Below are 20,258 nucleotides of genomic sequence, written 5' to 3'. Positions count from 1 at the left end.
GTTGAGGAGCACCAACATATAATGTCTATATTATTATATAAACGACCTGCTTACATTTAAAAGATGTTTTCCAGACAATCTTGCACAGGACAATTTCACCAATCAAGACACTCCAGTTATGCTGTCCTCAAAAAGGACACTTTTCACACTTGTATAAAAAGAGTACAAATACGACCCCGACGAGACTCGAACTCGCAATCTTCTGATTCGAAGTCAGACGCCTTATCCATTAGGCCACGAGGCCGACGATGACTCCCAACTAGGACACGTTTTTCTACACGTCAATACAATGTTTTGCTTTTAAACAACGTTTAGGAGCACCAACATATAATGTCTATATTTTTATATAAACGACCTACTTACATTTAAAAGATGTTTTCCAGACAATGTTGCACAGGACAATTTCACCAATTAAGACACTCCAGTTATGCTGCCCTGAAAAAGGCCACCTTTCACTTTTGTATAAAAAGAGTACAAATACGACCCCGACGAGACTCGAACTCGCAATCTTCTGATTCGAAGTCAGACGCCTTATCCATGAGGCCACGAGGCCGACGATTAATCCCAACTAGGACACGTTTATCTACACGTCAATACAATGTTTTGCTTTTAAACAACGTTTAGGGGCACCAACATAATGTCTATATTTTTATATAAACGACCTGCTTACATTTAAAAGATGTTTTCCAGACAATGTTGCACAGGACAATTTCACCAATTAAGACACTCCAGTTATGCTGTCCTCAAAAAGGACACTTTTCACACTTGTATAAAAAGAGTACAAATACGACCCCGACGAGACTCGAACTCGCAATCTTCTGATTCGAAGTCAGACGCCTTATCCATTAGGCCACGAGGCCGACGATGAATCCCAACTAGGACTCGTTTTTCTACACGTCAATACAATGTTTTGCTTTTAAACAACGTTTAGGAGCACCAACATATAATGTCTATATTATTATATAAACGATCGACCTGCTTACATTTAAAAGATGTTTGCCAGACAATGTTGCACAGGGCAATTTCGCCAATTAAGACACTCAGGTAATGCTGTCCTCAAAAAGGACACTTTTCACACTTGTATAAAAAGAGTACAAATACGACCCCGACGAGACTGGAACATGCAATCTTCTGATTCGAAGTCACACGCCTTATCCATTAGGCCACGAGGCCGACGATAAATCCCAACCAGGACACGTTTTTCTACACGTCAATACAATGTTTTGCTTTTAAACAACGTTTAGGGGCACCAACATAATGTCTATATTTTTCTAAAAACGACCTGCTTACATTTAAAAGATGTTTTCCAGACAATCTTGCACAGGACAATTTCACCAATTAAGACACTCCAGTTATGCTGTCCTCAAAAAGGACACCTTTCACACTTGTATAAAAAGAGTACAAATACGACCCCGACGAGACTCGAACTCGCAATCTTCTGATTCGAAGTCAGACGCCTTATCCATTAGGCCACGAGGCCGACAATGAATCCCAACTAGGACACGTTTTTCTACACGTCAATACAATGTTTTCCTTTAAACAACGTTTAGGGGCACCAACATATAATGTCTATATTTTTATATAAACGACCTGCTTACATTTAAAAGATGTTTTCCAGACAATGTTGCACAGGACAATTTCACCAATTAAGACACTCCAGTTATGCTGTCCTCAAAAAGGACACCTTTCACACTTGTATAAAAAGAATACAAATACGACCCCGACGAGACTCGAACTCGCAATCTTCTGATTCGAAGTCAGACGCCTTATCCATTAGGCCACGAGGCCAACAATGAATCCCAACTAGGACACGTTTTTCTACACGTCAATACAATGTTTTGCTTTTAAACAACGTTTAGGGGCACCAACATAATGTCTATATTTTTATATAAACGACCTGCTTACATTTAAAAGATGTTTTCCAGACAATCTTGCACAGGACAATTTCACCAATTAAGACACTCCAGTTATGCTGTCCTCAAAAAGGACACCTTTCACACTTGTATAAAAAGAGTACAAATACGACCCCGACGAGACTCGAACTCGCAATCTTCTGATTCGAAGTCAGACGCCTTATCCATTAGGCCACGAGGCCGACGATGAATCCCAACTAGGACACGTTTTTCTACACGTCAATACAATGTTTTGCTTTTAAACAACGTTAAGGGGCACCAACATAATGTCTATATTTTTATATAAACGACCTGCTTACATTTAAAAGATGTTTTCCAGATAATCTTGCACAGGACAGTTTCACCAATTAAGACACTCCAGTTATGCTGTCCTCAAAAGGGACACCTTTCACACTTGTATAAAAAGAGTACAAATACGACCCCGACGAGACTCGAACTCGCAATCTTCTGATTCGAAGTCAGACGCCTTATCCATTAGGCCACGAGGCCGACAATGAATCCCAACTAGGACACGTTTTTCTACACGTCAATACAATGTTTTGCTTTTAAACAACGTTTAGGGGCACCAACATAATGTCTATATTTTTATATAAACGACCTGCTTACATTTAAAAGATGTTTTCCAGACAATCTTGCACAGGACAATTTCACCAATTAAGACACTCCAGTTATGCTGTCCTCAAAAAGGCCACCTTTCACACTTGTATAAAAAGAGTACAAATACGACCCCGACGAGACTCGAACTCGCAATCTTCTGATTCGAAGTCAGACGCCTTATCCATTAGGCCACGAGGCCGACAATGAATCCCAACTAGGACACGTTTTTCTACACGTCAATACAATGTTTTGCTTTTAAACAACGTTTAGGGGCACCAACATAATGTCTATATTTTTATATAAACGACCTGCTTACATTTAAAAGATGTTTTCCAGACAATGTTGCAGAGGACAATTTCACCAATTAAGACACTCCAGTTATGCTGTCCTCAAAAAGGCCACCTTTCACACTTGTATAAAAAGAGTACAAATACGACCCCGACAAGACTCGAACTCGCAATCTTCTGATTCGAAGTCAGACGCCTTATCCATTAGGCCACGAGGCCGACAATGAATCCCAACTAGGACACGTTTTTCTACACGTCAATACAATGTTTTGCTTTTAAACAACGTTTAGGGGCACCAACATAATGTCTATATTTTTATATAAACGACCTGCTTACATTTAAAAGATGTTTTCCAGACAATGTTGCAGAGGACAATTTCACCAATTAAGACACTCCAGTTATGCTGTCCTCAAAAAGGCCACCTTTCACACTTGTATAAAAAGAGTACAAATACGACCCCGACGAGACTCGAACTCGCAATCTTCTGATTCGAAGTCAGACGCCTTATCCATTAGGCCACGAGGCCGACAATGAATCCCAACTAGGACACGTTTTTCTACACGTCAATACAATGTTTTGCTTTTAAACAACGTTTAGGGGCACCAACATAATGTCTATATTTTTATATAAACGACCTGCTTACATTTAAAAGATGTTTTCCAGACAATCTTGCACAGGACAATTTCACCAATTAAGACACTCCAGTTATGCTGTCCTCAAAAAGGACACCTTTCACACTTGTATAAAAAGAGTACAAATACGACCCCGACGAGACTGGAACTCGCAATCTTCTGATTTGAAGTCAGACGCCTTATCCATTAGGCCACGAGGCCGACGATGAATCCCAACTAGGACACGTTTTTCTACACGTCAATACAATGTTTTGCTTTTAAACAACGTTTAGGGGCACCAACATAATGTCTATATTTTTATATAAACGACCTGCTTACATTTAAAAGATGTTTTCCAGACAATGTTGCACAGGACAATTTCACCAATTAAGACACTCCAGTTATGCTGCCCTCAAAAAGGCCACCTTTCACATTTGTATAAAAAGAGTACAAATACGACCCCGACGAGACTCGAACTCGCAATCTTCTGATTCGAAGTCAGACGCCTTATCCATTAGGCCACGAGGCCGACAATGAATCCCAACTAGGACACGTTTTTCTACACGTCAATACAATGTTTTGCTTTTAAACAACGTTTAGGAGCACCAACATAATGTCTATATTTTTATATAAACGACCTGCTTACATTTAAAAGATGTTTTCCAGATAATCTTGCACAGGACAGTTTCACCAATTAAGACACTCCAGTTATGCTGTCCTCAAAAGGGACACCTTTCACACTTGTATAAAAAGAGTACAAATACGACCCCGACGAGACTCGAACTCGCAATCTTCTGATTCGAAGTCAGACGCCTTATCCATTAGGCCACGAGGCCGACAATGAATCCCAACTAGGACACGTTTTTCTACACGTCAATACAATGTTTTGCTTTTAAACAACGTTTAGGGGCACCAACATAATGTCTATATTTTTATATAAACGACCTGCTTACATTTAAAAGATGTTTTCCAGACAATCTTGCACAGGACAATTTCACCAATTAAGACACTCCAGTTATGCTGTCCTCAAAAAGGCCACCTTTCACACTTGTATAAAAAGAGTACAAATACGACCCCGACGAGACTCGAACTCGCAATCTTCTGATTCGAAGTCAGACGCCTTATCCATTAGGCCACGAGGCCGACAATGAATCCCAACTAGGACACGTTTTTCTACACGTCAATACAATGTTTTGCTTTTAAACAACGTTTAGGGGCACCAACATAATGTCTATATTTTTATATAAACGACCTGCTTACATTTAAAAGATGTTTTCCAGACAATGTTGCAGAGGACAATTTCACCAATTAAGACACTCCAGTTATGCTGTCCTCAAAAAGGCCACCTTTCACACTTGTATAAAAAGAGTACAAATACGACCCCGACAAGACTCGAACTCGCAATCTTCTGATTCGAAGTCAGACGCCTTATCCATTAGGCCACGAGGCCGACAATGAATCCCAACTAGGACACGTTTTTCTACACGTCAATACAATGTTTTGCTTTTAAACAACGTTTAGGGGCACCAACATAATGTCTATATTTTTATATAAACGACCTGCTTACATTTAAAAGATGTTTTCCAGACAATCTTGCACAGGACAATTTCACCAATTAAGACACTCCAGTTATGCTGTCCTCAAAAAGGCCACCTTTCACACTTGTATAAAAAGAGTACAAATACGACCCCGACGAGACTCGAACTCGCAATCTTCTGATTCGAAGTCACACGCCTTATCCATTAGGCCACGAGGCCGACAATGAATCCCAACTAGGACACGTTTTTCTACACGTCAATACAATGTTTTGCTTTTAAACAACGTTTAGGGGCACCAACATAATGTCTATATTTTTATATAAACGACCTGCTTACATTTAAAAGATGTTTTCCAGACAATCTTGCACAGGACAATTTCACCAATTAAGACACTCCAGTTATGCTGTCCTCAAAAAGGACACCTTTCACACTTGTATAAAAAGAGTACAAATACGACCCCGACGAGACTGGAACTCGCAATCTTCTGATTTGAAGTCAGACGCCTTATCCATTAGGCCACGAGGCCGACGATGAATCCCAACTAGGACACGTTTTTCTACACGTCAATACAATGTTTTGCTTTTAAACAACGTTTAGGGGCACCAACATAATGTCTATATTTTTATATAAACGACCTGCTTACATTTAAAAGATGTTTTCCAGACAATGTTGCACAGGACAATTTCACCAATTAAGACACTCCAGTTATGCTGCCCTCAAAAAGGCCACCTTTCACATTTGTATAAAAAGAGTACAAATACGACCCCGACGAGACTCGAACTCGCAATCTTCTGATTCGAAGTCAGACGCCTTATCCATTAGGCCACGAGGCCGACAATGAATCCCAACTAGGACACGTTTTTCTACACGTCAATACAATGTTTTGCTTTTAAACAACGTTTAGGAGCACCAACATAATGTCTATATTTTTATATAAACGACCTGCTTACATTTAAAAGATGTTTTCCAGACAATGTTGCAGAGGACAATTTCACCAATTAAGACACTCCAGTTATGCTGTCCTCAAAAAGGCCACCTTTCACACTTGTATAAAAAGAGTACAAATACGACCCCGACGAGACTCGAACTCTCAATGTTCTGATTCGAAGTCAGACGCCTTATCCATTAGGCCACGAGGCCGACAATGAATCCCAACTAGGACACGTTTTTCTACACGTCAATACAATGTTTTGCTTTTAAACAACGTTTAGGGGCACCAACATAATGTCTATATTTTTATATAAACGACCTGCTTACATTTAAAAGATGTTTTCCAGACAATCTTGCACAGGACAATTTCACCAATTAAGACACTCCAGTTATGCTGTCCTCAACAAGGACACCTTTCACACTTGTATAAAAAGAGTACAAATACGACCCCAACGAGACTCGAACTCGCAATCTTCTGATTCGAAGTCAGACGCCTTATCCATTAGGCCACGAGGCCGACGATGAATCCCAACTAGGACACGTTTTTCTACACGTCAATACAATGTTTTGCTTTTAAACAACGTTTAGGAGCACCAACATAATGTCTATATTTTTATATAAACGACCTGCTTACATTTAAAAGATGTTTTCCAGACAATGTTGCAGAGGACAATTTCACCAATTAAGACACTCCAGTTATGCTGCCCTCAAAAAGGCCACCTTTCACATTTGTATAAAAAGAGTACAAATACGACCCCGACGAGACTCGAACTCGCAATCTTCTGATTTGAAGTCAGACGCCTTATCCATTAGGCCACGAGGCCGACGATGAATCCCAACTAGGACACGTTTTTCTACACGTCAATACAATGTTTTGCTTTTAAACAACGTTGAGGAGCACCAACATATAATGTCTATATTATTATATAAACGACCTGCTTACATTTAAAAGATGTTTTCCAGACAATCTTGCACAGGACAATTTCACCAATCAAGACACTCCAGTTATGCTGTCCTCAAAAAGGCCACCTTTCACACTTGTATAAAAAGAGTACAAATACGACCCCGACGAGACTCGAACTCGCAATCTTCTGATTCGAAGTCAGACGCCTTATCCATTAGGCCACGAGGCCGACAATGAATCCCAACTAGGACACGTTTTTCTACACGTCAATACAATGTTTTGCTTTTAAACAACGTTTAGGGGCACCAACATAATGTCTATATTTTTATATAAACGACCTGCTTACATTTAAAAGATGTTTTCCAGACAATGTTGCACAGGACAATTTCACCAATTAAGACACTCCAGTTATGCTGTCCTCAAAAAGGACACCTTTCACACTTGTATAAAAAGAGTACAAATACGACCCCGACGAGACTCGAACTCGCAATCTTCTGATTCGAAGTCAGACGCCTTATCCATTAGGCCACGAGGCCGACAATGAATCCCAACTAGGACACGTTTTTCTACACGTCAATACAATGTTTTGCTTTTAAACAACGTTTAGGGGCACCAACATAATGTCTATATTTTTATATAAACGACCTGCTTACATTTAAAAGATGTTTTCCAGACAATGTTGCAGAGGACAATTTCACCAATTAAGACACTCCAGTTATGCTGTCCTCAAAAAGGCCACCTTTCACACTTGTATAAAAAGAGTACAAATACGACCCCGACGAGACTCGAACTCGCAATCTTCTGATTCGAAGTCAGACGCCTTATCCATTAGGCCACGAGGCCGACAATGAATCCCAACTAGGACACGTTTTTCTACACGTCAATACAATGTTTTGCTTTTAAACAATGTTTAGGGGCACCAACATAATGTCTATATTTTTATATAAACGACCTGCTTACATTTAAAAGATGTTTTCCAGACAATCTTGCACAGGACAATTTCACCAATTAAGACACTCCAGTTATGCTGCCCTCAAAAAGGCCACCTTTCACATTTGTATAAAAAGAGTACAAATACGACCCCGACGAGACTCCAACTCGCAATCTTCTGATTCGAAGTCACACGCCTTATCCATTAGGCCACGAGGCCGACGATGAATCCCAACTAGGACACGTTTTTCTACACGTCAATACAATGTTTTGCTTTTAAACAACGTTTAGGGGCACCAACATAATGTCTATATTTTTATATAAACGACCTGCTTACATTTAAAAGATGTTTTCCAGACAATGTTGCACAGGACAATTTCACCAGTTAAGACACTCCAGTTATGCTGTCCTCAAAAAGGCCACCTTTCACACTTGTATAAAAAGAGTACAAATACGACCCCGACGAGACTCGAACTCTCAATCTTCTGATTCGAAGTCAGACGCCTTATCCATTAGGCCACGAGGCCGACAATGAATCCCAACTAGGACACGTTTTTCTACACGTCAATACAATGTTTTGCTTTTAAACAACGTTTAGGGGCACCAACATAATGTCTATATTTTTATATAAACGACCTGCTTACATTTAAAAGATGTTTTCCAGACAATCTTGCACAGGACAATTTCACCAATTAAGACACTCCAGTTATGCTGTCCTCAACAAGGACACCTTTCACACTTGTATAAAAAGAGTACAAATACGACCCCAACGAGACTCGAACTCGCAATCTTCTGATTCGAAGTCAGACGCCTTATCCATTAGGCCACGAGGCCGACGATGAATCCCAACTAGGACACGTTTTTCTACACGTCAATACAATGTTTTGCTTTTAAACAACGTTTAGGGGCACCAACATAATGTCTATATTTTTATATAAACGACCTGCTTACATTTAAAAGATGTTTTCCAGACAATGTTGCACAGGACAATTTCACCAATTAAGACACTCCAGTTATGCTGCCCTCAAAAAGGCCACCTTTCACATTTGTATAAAAAGAGTACAAATACGACCCCGACGAGACTCGAACTCGCAATCTTCTGATTCGAAGTCAGACGCCTTATCCATTAGGCCACGAGGCCGACGATGAATCCAAACTAGGACACGTTTTTCTACACGTCAATACAATGTTTTGCTTTTAAACAACGTTGAGGAGCACCAACATATAATGTCTATATTATTATATAAACGACCTGCTTACATTTAAAAGATGTTTTCCAGACAATGTTGCACAGGACAATTTCACCAATTAAGACACTCCAGTTATGCTGTCCTCAAAAAGGACACCTTTCACACTTGTATAAAAAGAGTACAAATACGACCCCGACGAGACTCGAACTCGCAATCTTCTGATTCGAAGTCAGACGCCTTATCCATTAGGCCACGAGGTCGACAATGAATCCCAACTAGGACACGTTTTTCTACACGTCAATACAATGTTTTGCTTTTAAACAACGTTTAGGGGCACCAACATAATGTCTATATTTTTATATAAACGACCTGCTTACATTTAAAAGATGTTTTCCAGACAATGTTGCACAGGACAATTTCACCAATTAAGACACTCCAGTTATGCTGTCCTCAAAAAGGCCACCTTTCACACTTGTATAAAAAGAGTACAAATACGACCCCGACGAGACTCGAACTCGCAATCTTCTGATTCGAAGTCAGACGCCTTATCCATTAGGCCACGAGGCCGACAATGAATCCCAACTAGGACACGTTTTTCTACACGTCAATACAATGTTTTGCTTTTAAACAACGTTTAGGGGCACCAACATAATGTCTATATTTTTATATAAACGACCTGCTTACATTTAAAAGATGTTTTCCAGACAATGTTGCACAGGACAATTTCACCAATTAAGACACTCCAGTTATGCTGCCCTCAAAAAGGCCACCATTCACATTTGTATAAAAAGAGTACAAATACGACCCCGACGAGACTCGAACTCGCAATCTTCTGATTCGAAGTCAGACGCCTTATCCATTAGGCCACGAGGCCGACAATGAATCCCAACTAGGACACGTTTTTCTACACGTCAATACAATGTTTTGCTTTTAAACAACGTTTAGGAGCACCAACATAATGTCTATATTTTTATATAAACGACCTGCTTACATTTAAAAGATGTTTTCCAGACAATCTTGCACAGGACAATTTCACCAATTAAGACACTCCAGTTATGCTGTCCTGAAAAAGGCCACCTTTCACACTTGTATAAAAAGAGTACAAATACGACCCCGACGAGACTCGAACTCTCAATCTTCTGATTCGAAGTCAGACGCCTTATCCATTAGGCCACGAGGCCGACAATGAATCCCAACTAGGACACGTTTTTCTACACGTCAATACAATGTTTTGCTTTTAAACAACGTTTAGGGGCACCAACATAATGTCTATATTTTTATATAAACGACCTGCTTACATTTAAAAGATGTTTTCCAGACAATGTTGCACAGGACAATTTCACCAATTAAGACACTCCAGTTATGCTGTCCTCAAAAAGGCCACCTTTCACACTTGTATAAAAAGAGTACAAATACGACCCCAACGAGACTCGAACTCGCAATCTTCTGATTCGAAGTCAGACGCCTTATCCATTAGGCCACGAGGCCGACGATGAATCCCAACTAGGACACGTTTTTCTACACGTCAATACAATGTTTTGCTTTTAAACAACGTTTAGGAGCACCAACATAATGTCTATATTTTTATATAAACGACCTGCTTACATTTAAAAGATGTTTTCCAGACAATGTTGCACAGGACAATTTCACCAATTAAGACACTCCAGTTATGCTGTCCTGAAAAAGGCCACCTTTCACACTTGTATAAAAAGAGTACAAATACGACCCCGACGAGACTCGAACTCGCAATCTTCTGATTCGAAGTCAGACGCCTTATCCATTAGGCCACGAGGCCGACGATGAATCCCAACTAGGACACGTTTTTCTACACGTCAATACAATGTTTTGCTTTTAAACAACGTTTAGGAGCACCAACATATAATGTCTATATTATTATATAAACGACCTGCTTACATTTAAAAGATGTTTTCCAGACAATCTTGCACAGGACAATTTCACCAATCAAGACACTCCAGTTATGCTGTCCTCAAAAAGGCCACCTTTCACACTTGTATAAAAAGAGTACAAATACGACCCCGACGAGACTCGAACTCGCAATCTTCTGATTCGAAGTCAGACGCCTTATCCATTAGGCCACGAGGCCGAGGATGAGTCCCAACTAGGACACGTTTTTCTACACGTCAATACAATGTTTTGCTTTTAAACAACGTTGAGGAGCACCAACATATAATGTCTATATTTTTATATAAACGACCTGCTTACATTTAAAAGATGTTTTCCAGACAATGTTGCACAGGACAATTTCACCAATTAAGACACTCCAGTTATGCTGCCCTGAAAAAGGCCACCTTTCACATTTGTATAAAAAGAGTACAAATACGACCCCGACGAGACTCGAACTCGCAATCTTCTGATTCGAAGTCAGACGCCTTATCCATTAGGCCACGAGGCCGACGATGAATCCCAACTAGGACACGTTTTTCTACACGTCAATACAATGTTTTGCTTTTAAACAATGTTTAGGGGCACCAACATAATGTCTATATTTTTATATAAACGACCTGCTTACATTTAAAAGATGTTTTCCAGACAATCTTGCACAGGACAATTTCACCAATTAAGACACTCCAGTTATGCTGTCCTCAAAAAGGCCACCTTTCACACTTGTATAAAAAGAGTACAAATACGACCCCGACGAGACTCGAACTCGCAATCTTCTGATTCGAAGTCAGACGCCTTATCCATTAGGCCACGAGGCCGACAATGAATCCCAACTAGGACACGTTTTTCTACACGTCAATACAATGTTTTGCTTTTAAACAACGTTTAGGAGCACCAACATAATGTCTATATTTTTATATAAACGACCTGCTTACATTTAAAAGATGTTTTCCAGACAATCTTGCACAGGACAATTTCACCAATTAAGACACTCCAGTTATGCTGTCCTCAAAAAGGCCACCTTTCACACTTGTATAAAAAGAGTACAAATACGACCCCAACGAGACTCGAACTCGCAATCTTCTGATTCGAAGTCAGACGCCTTATCCATTAGGCCACGAGGCCGACGATGAATCCCAACTAGGACACGTTTTTCTACACGTCAATACAATGTTTTGCTTTTAAACAACGTTTAGGGGCACCAACATAATGTCTATATTTTTATATAAACGACCTGCTTACATTTAAAAGATGTTTTCCAGACAATGTTGCACAGGACAATTTCACCAATTAAGACACTCCAGTTATGCTGTCCTCAAAAAGGCCACCTTTCACATTTGTATAAAAAGAGTACAAATACGACCCCAACGAGACTCGAACTCGCAATCTTCTGATTCGAAGTCAGACGCCTTATCCATTAGGCCACGAGGCCGACGATGAATCCCAACTAGGACACGTTTTTCTACACGTCAATACAATGTTTTGCTTTTAAACAACGTTGAGGAGCACCAACATATAATGTCTATATTATTATATAAACGACCTGCTTACATTTAAAAGATGTTTTCCAGACAATGTTGCACAGGACAATTTCACCAATCAAGACACTCCAGTTATGCTGTCCTCAAAAAGGCCACCTTTCACACTTGTATAAAAAGAGTACAAATACGACCCCAACGAGACTCGAACTCGCAATCTTCTGATTCGAAGTCAGACGCCTTATCCATTAGGCCACGAGGCCGAGGATGAGTCCCAACTAGGACACGTTTTTCTACACGTCAATACAATGTTTTGCTTTTAAACAACGTTTAGGAGCACCAACATATAATGTCTATATTTTTATATAAACGACCTGCTTACATTTAAAAGATGTTTTCCAGACAATGTTGCACAGGACAATTTCACCAATTAAGACACTCCAGTTATGCTGCCCTGAAAAAGGCCACCTTTCACATTTGTATAAAAAGAGTACAAATACGACCCCGACGAGACTCGAACTCGCAATCTTCTGATTCGAAGTCAGACGCCTTATCCATTAGGCCACGAGGCCGACGATGAATCCCAACTAGGACACGTTTTTCTACACGTCAATACAATGTTTTGCTTTTAAACAATGTTTAGGGGCACCAACATAATGTCTATATTTTTATATAAACGACCTGCTTACATTTAAAAGATGTTTTCCAGACAATCTTGCACAGGACAATTTCACCAATTAAGACACTCCAGTTATGCTGTCCTCAAAAAGGCCACCTTTCACACTTGTATAAAAAGAGTACAAATACGACCCCGACGAGACTCGAACTCGCAATCTTCTGATTCGAAGTCAGACGCTTTATCCATTAGGCCACGAGGCCGACGATGAATCCCAACTAGGACACGTTTTTCTACACGTCAATACAATGTTTTGCTTTTAAACAACGTTTAGGAGCACCAACATATAATGTCTATATTTTTATATAAACGACCTGCTTACATTTAAAAGATGTTTTCCAGACAATGTTGCACAGGACAATTTCACCAATCAAGACACTCCAGTTATGCTGTCCTCAAAAAGGCCACCTTTCACACTTGTATAAAAAGAGTACAAATACGACCCCGACGAGACTCGAACTCGCAATCTTCTGATTCGAAGTCAGACGCCTTATCCATTAGGCCACGAGGCCGACGATGAATCCCAACTAGGACACGTTTTTCTACACGTCAATACAATGTTTTGCTTTTAAACAACGTTTAGGAGCACCAACATATAATGTCTATATTATTATATAAACGACCTGCTTACATTTAAAAGATGTTTTCCAGATAATGTTGCACAGGCCAATTTCACCAATTAAGACACTCCAGTTATGCTGTCCTCAAAAAGGCCACCTTTCACACTTGTATAAAAAGAGTACAAATACGACCCCGACAAGACTCGAACTCGCAATCTTCTGATTCGAAGTCACACGCCTTATCCATTAGGCCACGAGGCCGACGATGAATCCCAACCAGGACACGTTTTTCTACACGTCAATACAATGTTTTGCTTTTAAACAACGTTTAGGAGCACCAACATATAATGTCTATATTTTTATATAAACGACCTGCTTACATTTAAAAGATGTTTTCCAGACAATCTTGCACAGGACAATTTCACCAATTAAGACACTCCAGTTATGCTGTCCTCAAAAAGGACACCTTTCACACTTGTATAAAAAGAGTACAAATACGACCCCGACGAGACTCGAACTCGCAATCTTCTGATTCGAAGTCAGACGCCTTATCCATTAGGCCACGAGGCCGACGATGAAACCCAACTAGGACACATTTTTCTACACGTCAATACAATGTTTTGCTTTTAAACAACGTTAAGGGGCACCAACATAATGTCTATATTTTTATATAAACGACCTGCTTACATTAAAAAGGTGTTTTCCAGACAATGTTGCACAGGACAATTTCACCAATTAAGACACTCCAGTTATGCTGTCCTCAAAAAGGACACTTTTCACACTTGTATAAAAAGAGTACAAATACGACCCCGACGAGACTCGAACTCGCAATCTTCTGATTCGAACTCAGACGCCTTATCCATTAGGCCACGAGGCCGACGATGAATGCCAACTAGGACACGTTTTTCTACACGTCAATACAATGTTTTGCTTTTAAACAACGTTTAGGGGCACCAACATAATGTCTATATTTTTATATAAAAGACCTGCTTACATTTAAAAGATGTTTTCCAGACAATGTTGCACAGGACAATTTCACCAATTAAGACACTCCAGTTATGCTGTCCTCAAAAAGGCCACCTTTCACACTTGTATAAAAAGAGTACAAATACGACCCCGACGAGACTCGAACTCGCAATCTTCTGATTCGAAGTCAGACGCCTTATCCATTAGGCCACGAGGCCGACGATGAATCCCAACTAGGACACGTTTTTCTACACGTCAATACAATGTTTTGCTTTTAAACAACGTTAAGGGGCACCAACATAATGTCTATATTTTTATATAAACGACCTGCTTACATTTAAAAGATGTTTTCCAGACAATCTTGCACAGGGCAATTTCGCCAATTAAGACACGCAGGTTATGCTGTCCTCAAAAAGGCCACCTTTCACACTTGTATAAAAAGAGTACATATACGACCCCGACGAGACTCGAACTCGCAATCTTCTGATTCGAAGTCAGACGCCTTATCCATTAGGCCACGAGGCCGACGATGAATGCCAACTAGGACACGTTTTTCTACACGTCAATACAATGTTTTGCTTTTAAACAACGTTTAGGGGCACCAACATAATGTCTATATTTTTATATAAAAGACCTGCTTACATTTAAAAGATGTTTTCCAGACAATCTTGCACAGGACAATTTCACCAATTAAGACACTCCAGTTATGCTGTCCTCAAAAAGGCCACCTTTCACACTTGTATAAAAAGAGTACAAATACGACCCCGACGAGACTCGAACTCGCAATCTTCTGATTCGAAGTCAGACGCCTTATCCATTAGGCCACGAGGCCGACGATGAATCCCAACTAGGACACGTTTTTCTACACGTCAATACAATGTTTTGCTTTTAAACAACGTTAAGGGGCACCAACATAATGTCTATATTTTTATATAAACGACCTGCTTACATTTAAAAGATGTTTTCCAGACAATCTTGCACAGGGCAATTTCGCCAATTAAGACACGCAGGTTATGCTGTCCTAAAAGAGGCCACCTTTCACACTTGCATAAAAAGAGTACAAATACGACCCCGACGAGACTCGAACTCGCAATCTTCTGATTCGAAGTCAGACGCCTTATCCATTAGGCCACGAGGCCGACGATGAATCCCAACTAGGACACGTTTTTCTACATGTCAATACAATGTTTTGCTTTTAAACAACGTTAAGGGGCACCAACATATAATGTCTTTATTATTATATAAACGACCTGCTTACATTTAAAAGATGTTTTCCAGACAATGTTGCTCAGGACAATTTCACCAATTAAGACACTCCAGTTATGCTGTCCTCAAAAAGGACACTTTTCACACTTGCATAAAAAGAGTACAAATACGACCCCGACGAGACTCGAACTCGCAATCTTCTGATTCGAAGTCAGACGCCTTATCCATTAGGCCACGAGGCCGACGATGAATCCCAACTAGGACACGTTTTTCTACACGTCAATACAATGTTTTGCTTTTAAACAACGTTTAGGAGCACCAACATATAATGTCTATATTATTATATAAACGACCTGCTTACATTTAAAAGATGTTTTCCAGACAATGTTGCTCAGGGCAATTTCGCCAATTAAGACACTCCAGTTATGCTGTCCTAAAAGAGGACACTTTTCACACTTGCATAAAAAGTGTACAAATACGACCCCGACGAGACTCGAACTCGCAATCTTCTGATTCGAAGTCAGACGCCTTATCCATTAGGCCACGAGGCCGACGATGAATCCCAACTAGGACACGTTTTTCTACACGTCAATACAATGTTTTGCTTTTAAACAACGTTTAGGAGCACCAACATATAATGTCTTTATTATTATATAAACGACCTGCTTACATTTAAAAGATGTTTTCCAGACAATCTTGCTCAGGACAATTTCACCAATTAAGACACTCCAGTTATGCTGTCCTCAAAAAGGACACTTTTCACACTTGCATAAAAAGAGTACAAATACGACCCCGACGCGACTCGAAATCGCAATCTTCTGATTCGAAGTCAAACGCCTTATCCATTAGGCCACGAGGCCAACGATGAATACCAACTAGGACACGTTTTTCTACACGTTAATACAATGTTTTGCTTTTAAACAACGTTTAGGAGCACCAACATATAATGTCTAGATTATTATATAAACGACCTGCTTACATTTAAAAGATGTTTTCCAGACAATCTTGCACAGGACAATTTCACCAATTAAGACACTCCAGTTATGCTGTCCTCAAAAAAGGACACCTTTCACACTTGCATAAAAAGAGTACAAATACGACCCCGACGAGACTCGAACTCGCAATCTTCTGATTCGAAGTCAGACGCCTTATCCATTAGGCCACGAGGCCGACGATGAATCCCAACTAGGACACGTTTTTCTACACGTCAATACAATGTTTTGCTTTTAAACAACGTTTAGGAGCACCAACATATAATGTCTATATTATTATATAAACGACCTGCTTACATTTAAAAGATGTTTTCCAGACAATGTTGCACAGGGCAATTTCGCCAATTAAGACACTCCAGTTATGCTGTCCTCAAAAAGGACACTTTTCACACTTGCATAAAAAGAGTACAAATACGACCCCGACGAGACTCGAAATCGCAATCTTCTGATTCGAAGTCAGACGCCTTATCCATTAGGCCACGAGGCCGACGATGAATCCCAACTAGGACACGTTTTTCTACACGTCAATACAATGTTTTGCTTTTAAACAACGTTTAGGAGCACCAACATATAATGTCTATATTATTATATAAACGACCTGCTTACATTTAAAAGATGTTTTCCAGACAATGTTGCTCAGGGCAATTTCGCCAATTAAGACACTCCAGTTATGCTGTCCTAAAAGAGGACACTTTTCACACTTGCATAAAAAGAGTACAAATACGACCCCGACGAGACTCGAACTCGCAATCTTCTGATTCGAAGTCAGACGCCTTATCCATTAGGCCACGAGGCCGACGATGAATCCCAACTAGGACACGTTTTTCTACACGTCAATACAATGTTTTGCTTTTAAACAACGTTAAGGAGCACCAACATATAATGTCTTTATTATTATATAAACGACCTGCTTACATTTAAAAGATGTTTTCCAGACAATCTTGCTCAGGACAATTTCACCAATTAAGACACTCCAGTTATGCTGTCCTCAAAAAGGACACTTTTCACACTTGCATAAAAAGAGTACAAATACGACCCCGACGAGACTCGAAATCGCAATCTTCTGATTCGAAGTCAGACGCCTTATCCATTAGGCCACGAGGCCAACGATGAATATCAACTAGGACACGTTTTTCTACACGTTAATACAATGTTTTGCTTTTAAACAACGTTTAGGAGCACCAACATATAATGTCTAGATTATTATATAAACGACCTGCTTACATTTAAAAGATGTTTTCCAGACAATCTTGCACAGGACAATTTCACCAATTAAGACACTCCAGTTATGCTGTCCTCAAAAAAGGACACCTTTCACACTTGCATAAAAAGAGTACAAATACGACCCCGACGAGACTAGAACTCGCAATCTTCTGATTCGAAGTCAGACGCCTTATCCATTAGGCCACGAGGCCGACGATGAATCCCAACTAGGACACGTTTTTCTACACGTCAATACAATGTTTTGCTTTTAAACAACGTTTAGGAGCACCAACATATAATGTCTATATTATTATATAAACGACCTGCTTACATTTAAAAGATGTTTTCCAGACAATGTTGCACAGGGCAATTTCGCCAATTAAGACACTCCAGTTATGCTGTCCTCAAAAAGGACACTTTTCACACTTGCATAAAAAGAGTACAAATACGACCCCGACGAGACTCGAACTCGCAATCTTCTGATTCGAAGTCAGACGCCTTATCCATTAGGCCACGAGGCCGACGATGAATCCCAACTAGGACACGTTTTTCTACACGTCAATACAATGTTTTGCTTTTAAACAACGTTTAGGAGCACCAACATATAATGTCTATATTATTATATAAACGACCTGCTTACATTTAAAAGATGTTTTCCAGACAATGTTGCACAGGGCAATTTCGCCAATTAAGTCACTCCAGTTATGCTGTCCTCAAAAAGGACACTTTTCACACTTGCATAAAAAGAGTACAAATACGACCCCGACGAGACTCGAACTCGCAATCTTCTGATTCGAAGTCAGTCGCCTTATCCATTAGGCCAGGAGGCCGACGATGAATACCAAGCAGGACACGTTTTTCTACACGTCAATACAATGTTTTGCTTTTAAACAACGTTTAGGAGCACCAACATATAATGTCTATATTATTATATAAACGACCTGCTTACATTTAAAAGATGTTTTCCAGACAATCTTGCACAGGACAATTTCACCAATTAAGACACTCCAGTTATGCTGTCCTCAAAAAAGGACACCTTTCACACTTGTATAAAAAGAGTACATATACGACCCCGACGAGACTCGAAATCGCAATCTTCTGATTCGAAGTCAGACGCCTTATCCATTAGGCCACGAGGCCGACGATGAATCCCAACTAGGACACGTTTTTCTACACGTCAATACAATGTTTTGCTTTTAAACAACGTTTAGGAGCACCAACATATAATGGCTATATTATTATATAAACGACCTGCTTACATTTAAAAGATGTTTTCCAGACAATGTTGAACAGGGCAATTTCGCCAATTAAGTCACTCCAGTTATGCTGTCCTCAAAAGGGACACTTTTCACACTTGCATAAAAAGAGTACAAATACGACCCCGACGAGACTCGAACTCGCAATCTTCTGATTCGAAGTCAGACGCCTTATCCATTAGGCCACGAGGCCGACGATGATTCGCAACTAGGACAAGTTTATCTACACGTCAATACAATGTTTTGCTTTTAAACAACGTTTAGGAGCACCAACATATAATGTCTATATTATTATATAAACGACCTGCTTACATTTAAAAGATGTTTTCCAGACAATCTTGCTCAGGACAATTTCACCAATTAAGACACTCCAGTTATGCTGTCCTCAAAAATGGACACCTTTCACACTTGTATAAAAAGAGTACAAATACGACCCCGACGAGACTCGAACTCGCAATCTTCTGATTCGAAGTCAGACGCCTTATCCATTAGGCCACGAGGCCGACGATGAATCCCAACTAGGACACGTTTTTCTACACGTCAATACAATGTTTTGCTTTTAAACAACGTTTAGGAGCACCAACATATAATGGCTATATTATTATATAAACGACCTGCTTACATTTGAAAGATGTTTTCCAGACAATCTTGCACAGGGCAATTTCGCCAATTAAGACACTCCAGTTATGCTGTCCTCAAAAAGGACACTTTTCACACTTGCATAAAGAGAGTACAAATACGACCCCGACGAGACTCGAACTCGCAATCTTCTGATTCGAAGTCAGACGCCTTATCCATTAGGCCAGGAAGCCGACGATGAATACCAACCAGGACACGTTTTTCTACACGTCAATACAATGTTTTGCTTTTAAACAACGTTTAGGAGCACCAACATATAATGTCTATATTATTATATAAACGACCTGCTTACATTTAAAAGATGTTTTCCAGACAATGTTGCACAGGACAATTTCACCAATTAAGACACTCCAGTTATGCTGTCCTCAAAAAAGGACACCTTTCACACTTGTATAAAAAGAGTACAAATACGACCCCGACGAGACTCGAACTCGCAATCTTCTGATTCGAAGTCAGACGCCTTATCTATTAGGCCACGAG

At 39.9% G+C, this 20,258-nt stretch overlaps 36 non-coding genes across 36 annotated transcripts; all 36 read right to left on the bottom strand.

Annotated features, from left to right (window-relative positions):
- Positions 1-171: 171 nt before the first annotated feature.
- On the bottom strand, positions 172-244 carry Trnar-ucg. Its single transcript has one exon. It is a non-coding gene; the product is annotated as a tRNA-Arg (tRNA).
- Positions 245-787: 543 nt separating this feature from the next.
- Trnar-ucg lies at positions 788-860 on the bottom strand. The gene has a single exon. It is a non-coding gene; the product is annotated as a tRNA-Arg (tRNA).
- A 547-nt stretch (positions 861-1,407) lies between these two features.
- Positions 1,408-1,480, bottom strand: Trnar-ucg. The gene has a single exon. It is a non-coding gene; the product is annotated as a tRNA-Arg (tRNA).
- Positions 1,481-1,715: 235 nt separating this feature from the next.
- Positions 1,716-1,788, bottom strand: Trnar-ucg. The gene has a single exon. It is a non-coding gene; the product is annotated as a tRNA-Arg (tRNA).
- A 234-nt stretch (positions 1,789-2,022) lies between these two features.
- On the bottom strand, positions 2,023-2,095 carry Trnar-ucg. Its single transcript has one exon. It is a non-coding gene; the product is annotated as a tRNA-Arg (tRNA).
- A 234-nt stretch (positions 2,096-2,329) lies between these two features.
- Positions 2,330-2,402, bottom strand: Trnar-ucg. Its single transcript has one exon. It is a non-coding gene; the product is annotated as a tRNA-Arg (tRNA).
- A 234-nt stretch (positions 2,403-2,636) lies between these two features.
- Positions 2,637-2,709, bottom strand: Trnar-ucg. Its single transcript has one exon. It is a non-coding gene; the product is annotated as a tRNA-Arg (tRNA).
- Positions 2,710-3,250: 541 nt separating this feature from the next.
- Positions 3,251-3,323, bottom strand: Trnar-ucg. The gene has a single exon. It is a non-coding gene; the product is annotated as a tRNA-Arg (tRNA).
- Positions 3,324-3,864: 541 nt separating this feature from the next.
- Positions 3,865-3,937, bottom strand: Trnar-ucg. The gene has a single exon. It is a non-coding gene; the product is annotated as a tRNA-Arg (tRNA).
- A 234-nt stretch (positions 3,938-4,171) lies between these two features.
- Trnar-ucg lies at positions 4,172-4,244 on the bottom strand. Its single transcript has one exon. It is a non-coding gene; the product is annotated as a tRNA-Arg (tRNA).
- Positions 4,245-4,478: 234 nt separating this feature from the next.
- Positions 4,479-4,551, bottom strand: Trnar-ucg. Its single transcript has one exon. It is a non-coding gene; the product is annotated as a tRNA-Arg (tRNA).
- A 1,155-nt stretch (positions 4,552-5,706) lies between these two features.
- Trnar-ucg lies at positions 5,707-5,779 on the bottom strand. Its single transcript has one exon. It is a non-coding gene; the product is annotated as a tRNA-Arg (tRNA).
- A 1,157-nt stretch (positions 5,780-6,936) lies between these two features.
- On the bottom strand, positions 6,937-7,009 carry Trnar-ucg. The gene has a single exon. It is a non-coding gene; the product is annotated as a tRNA-Arg (tRNA).
- Positions 7,010-7,243: 234 nt separating this feature from the next.
- Positions 7,244-7,316, bottom strand: Trnar-ucg. The gene has a single exon. It is a non-coding gene; the product is annotated as a tRNA-Arg (tRNA).
- Positions 7,317-7,550: 234 nt separating this feature from the next.
- Positions 7,551-7,623, bottom strand: Trnar-ucg. The gene has a single exon. It is a non-coding gene; the product is annotated as a tRNA-Arg (tRNA).
- Positions 7,624-8,778: 1,155 nt separating this feature from the next.
- Trnar-ucg lies at positions 8,779-8,851 on the bottom strand. Its single transcript has one exon. It is a non-coding gene; the product is annotated as a tRNA-Arg (tRNA).
- Positions 8,852-9,394: 543 nt separating this feature from the next.
- Positions 9,395-9,467, bottom strand: Trnar-ucg. The gene has a single exon. It is a non-coding gene; the product is annotated as a tRNA-Arg (tRNA).
- Positions 9,468-9,701: 234 nt separating this feature from the next.
- On the bottom strand, positions 9,702-9,774 carry Trnar-ucg. Its single transcript has one exon. It is a non-coding gene; the product is annotated as a tRNA-Arg (tRNA).
- Positions 9,775-10,622: 848 nt separating this feature from the next.
- Positions 10,623-10,695, bottom strand: Trnar-ucg. The gene has a single exon. It is a non-coding gene; the product is annotated as a tRNA-Arg (tRNA).
- A 236-nt stretch (positions 10,696-10,931) lies between these two features.
- Positions 10,932-11,004, bottom strand: Trnar-ucg. Its single transcript has one exon. It is a non-coding gene; the product is annotated as a tRNA-Arg (tRNA).
- A 236-nt stretch (positions 11,005-11,240) lies between these two features.
- Positions 11,241-11,313, bottom strand: Trnar-ucg. Its single transcript has one exon. It is a non-coding gene; the product is annotated as a tRNA-Arg (tRNA).
- A 234-nt stretch (positions 11,314-11,547) lies between these two features.
- Trnar-ucg lies at positions 11,548-11,620 on the bottom strand. Its single transcript has one exon. It is a non-coding gene; the product is annotated as a tRNA-Arg (tRNA).
- A 1,159-nt stretch (positions 11,621-12,779) lies between these two features.
- Trnar-ucg lies at positions 12,780-12,852 on the bottom strand. The gene has a single exon. It is a non-coding gene; the product is annotated as a tRNA-Arg (tRNA).
- Positions 12,853-13,395: 543 nt separating this feature from the next.
- Positions 13,396-13,468, bottom strand: Trnar-ucg. Its single transcript has one exon. It is a non-coding gene; the product is annotated as a tRNA-Arg (tRNA).
- Positions 13,469-14,013: 545 nt separating this feature from the next.
- Positions 14,014-14,086, bottom strand: Trnar-ucg. The gene has a single exon. It is a non-coding gene; the product is annotated as a tRNA-Arg (tRNA).
- Positions 14,087-14,627: 541 nt separating this feature from the next.
- On the bottom strand, positions 14,628-14,700 carry Trnar-ucg. The gene has a single exon. It is a non-coding gene; the product is annotated as a tRNA-Arg (tRNA).
- Positions 14,701-14,934: 234 nt separating this feature from the next.
- Positions 14,935-15,007, bottom strand: Trnar-ucg. The gene has a single exon. It is a non-coding gene; the product is annotated as a tRNA-Arg (tRNA).
- Positions 15,008-15,241: 234 nt separating this feature from the next.
- On the bottom strand, positions 15,242-15,314 carry Trnar-ucg. Its single transcript has one exon. It is a non-coding gene; the product is annotated as a tRNA-Arg (tRNA).
- A 234-nt stretch (positions 15,315-15,548) lies between these two features.
- Positions 15,549-15,621, bottom strand: Trnar-ucg. The gene has a single exon. It is a non-coding gene; the product is annotated as a tRNA-Arg (tRNA).
- Positions 15,622-15,857: 236 nt separating this feature from the next.
- Trnar-ucg lies at positions 15,858-15,930 on the bottom strand. The gene has a single exon. It is a non-coding gene; the product is annotated as a tRNA-Arg (tRNA).
- Positions 15,931-16,166: 236 nt separating this feature from the next.
- Trnar-ucg lies at positions 16,167-16,239 on the bottom strand. Its single transcript has one exon. It is a non-coding gene; the product is annotated as a tRNA-Arg (tRNA).
- Positions 16,240-16,785: 546 nt separating this feature from the next.
- Positions 16,786-16,858, bottom strand: Trnar-ucg. The gene has a single exon. It is a non-coding gene; the product is annotated as a tRNA-Arg (tRNA).
- Positions 16,859-17,403: 545 nt separating this feature from the next.
- Trnar-ucg lies at positions 17,404-17,476 on the bottom strand. The gene has a single exon. It is a non-coding gene; the product is annotated as a tRNA-Arg (tRNA).
- An 855-nt stretch (positions 17,477-18,331) lies between these two features.
- On the bottom strand, positions 18,332-18,404 carry Trnar-ucg. Its single transcript has one exon. It is a non-coding gene; the product is annotated as a tRNA-Arg (tRNA).
- An 855-nt stretch (positions 18,405-19,259) lies between these two features.
- On the bottom strand, positions 19,260-19,332 carry Trnar-ucg. Its single transcript has one exon. It is a non-coding gene; the product is annotated as a tRNA-Arg (tRNA).
- Positions 19,333-19,569: 237 nt separating this feature from the next.
- Positions 19,570-19,642, bottom strand: Trnar-ucg. The gene has a single exon. It is a non-coding gene; the product is annotated as a tRNA-Arg (tRNA).
- Positions 19,643-20,258: the final 616 nt, after the last annotated feature.

Source organism: Haliotis rufescens, unplaced genomic scaffold (assembly GCF_023055435.1).
Source record: "Haliotis rufescens isolate VD_foot unplaced genomic scaffold, xgHalRufe1.0.p SCAF_1, whole genome shotgun sequence".
Classification (NCBI taxonomy): domain Eukaryota; kingdom Metazoa; phylum Mollusca; class Gastropoda; order Lepetellida; family Haliotidae; genus Haliotis; species Haliotis rufescens.
This window is presented reverse-complemented; position numbering and strand designations above follow the sequence as displayed.